This window comes from Triticum dicoccoides, chromosome 5B (assembly GCF_002162155.2).
Source record: "Triticum dicoccoides isolate Atlit2015 ecotype Zavitan chromosome 5B, WEW_v2.0, whole genome shotgun sequence".
NCBI lineage: Eukaryota > Viridiplantae > Streptophyta > Magnoliopsida > Poales > Poaceae > Triticum > Triticum dicoccoides.
This window is the reverse complement of record NC_041389.1, coordinates 668,280,540-668,282,664: the sequence shown is the minus strand read 5'-3', so window position 1 is coordinate 668,282,664 and position 2,125 is coordinate 668,280,540.

Below are 2,125 nucleotides of genomic sequence, written 5' to 3'. Positions count from 1 at the left end.
GATGAACAGTAGATGATGGAGGGGTGGCCGTGGAGGGGTGGTTGAACAGGACCCCGTGGTGTGGAGGGCTGGATGAACAATAGAAGGTGGAGGGCTGGATGAACAGTAGACAGTGGAGGGGTGGTTGAACAGTAGCCGGTGGAGTAGCGCACGGTGGAGGCTGGATGAACAGGAGTCCATGGAGGCTGGAGGAGGTCGACGGTAGCCCATGGAGGCTGGAGGAGGTCGACAGTGGAGATGAACAGTATCCCATGGAGTCCCGTTTTGCGGTACGCCACACCCCTCCCGATGAACAAGACCCCCGTTTTGAGCGTAGCGCTCCAACACAAGTCCGTTTCGTCCGTTTTGTTGTACGCCACACCCCTCCTGATGAACAACACCCCCGTTTCGACCGTAGGAGGTCTGTTTCCTCCGTTTTGCGGTACACCACACCCCTCCTGATGAACAGGAACCCCGTTTCGACCGTAGGAGGTCCGTTTCCTCCGTTTTGCAGTACGCCACACCCCTCCCGATCAACAGGACCCCCGTTTCGACCGTAGGAGGTCCGTTTCCTCCGTTTTGCGGTACGCCACACCCCTCCCGATCAACAGGACCCCGTTCCGAACATGGCCGGTCGAACACAAGGCCGTTTCCTCCATTCTGCGGTACGCCAGGCCTCGTTTCCATCGCCTGTTCCGTCCAAGCTGGTTGGCTCCCACGCGTCCCGTTGCCTCCTAATGAACACGACGCATTCCGTTGCCTCCCCATGAACACGACGCATTCCCTTGCCTCCCCATGAACACGACGCATTATGTTGCCTCCCCATGAACACGACGCATTCCGTTGCCTCCCCATGAACACGAGCCCTCGCCGTACGTATGCGCTACTAAGCGTTCGAGACCTCGCCCGTGTGTACACATACGTGGCCGTATTTTCTTTCTTGCACCCTGGCCGCTGTACGTACGTGTACATGCTACGTGCGCGCCTCTACTACGACACGTGCGCGCCTCTACATCGACGAGTATGTACGTACACGTTCGCGACCAGGATTACAACGCTACATACGCTTTGACCAGGTGGGTCCCGACTGTCAGGCACTTCCTTGCCTGCGAAGATGTAGCTGGTGGGTCCCAGCAGTCAGGGGGGCGAATCGTTTTGTTTTTTTGCCCGGACGCACTTCCTTGCGTGCGAATGTGTAGCTGCTGGGTCCCAGCAGTCAGGGGGTGAATCGTTTTTTTTGCCCGGACGCACTTCCTTGCGTGCAAAGGTGTAGCTGTTGGTTCCCAACAGTCAGGGGGGCGAATCGTTTTTTTTGCCCGGACGCACTTCCTTGCGTGCGAAGGTGTAGCTGGTGGGTCCCAGCAGTCGAGGGGCGAATCATTTTTTTCCGGACGCACTTCCTTGCATGCAAAGATGTAGCTGCTGGGTCCCAGCAGTCAGGGGGGCGAATCGTTTTTTTTCGGACGCACTTCCTTGTGTGCGAAGATGTAGCTCATGGGTCCCAGCAGTCAGGGGGCGAATCATGTTTTTCGTGAAATATTGTGGCCCGTATGGTGGGTACCCGCTGTCAGGTGGGGGAATAATTATTTTATGCGTAATAAGGAGGCACTTCCTTGCGGCTGCCATGGACCCAACTGTCATCCTCTCCACGTACAGTCCACGTCCGATGGAAGTTGTTCCTTGACCACGTTCACCACGCCGCGCTGAGAGCACCACGGCGGTGGACGACGGCGAGGCCTTGGAAGGGGACGACGCGGAGCCGGGGAAGACGCGACAATGGATGCACACGCAGAGAGGAGTACGAGAGTTCACTGGTTCGGCTGCGCTGCCATCGCCGTAGAATAACATGGGGTGTGGGTAAGTGGAGGGATGGCCTGGCCAGCGGTGGGAGTAGTAGGGGGTTCTGAGGCCTCCGCGGCAGCACAGCCGGCCACGGGAGGCAAGAGCAGGCGGCACGACCGGCGCTGCTTTGGGCGGCTGGAGCAGGAAGACTAGAGGTTGAAGAAGCACGACGGCCGTTGGATGGACATCGTACGGTCACTGCTGCTAGAATCGTTTATATTGACTAAGTTGACAAAGCCCTTGGTACGTCAACTTAGTAGGCCCACAGGTCAGCTTCCGAAACGGTGCGCCCCAGATGTCAGGG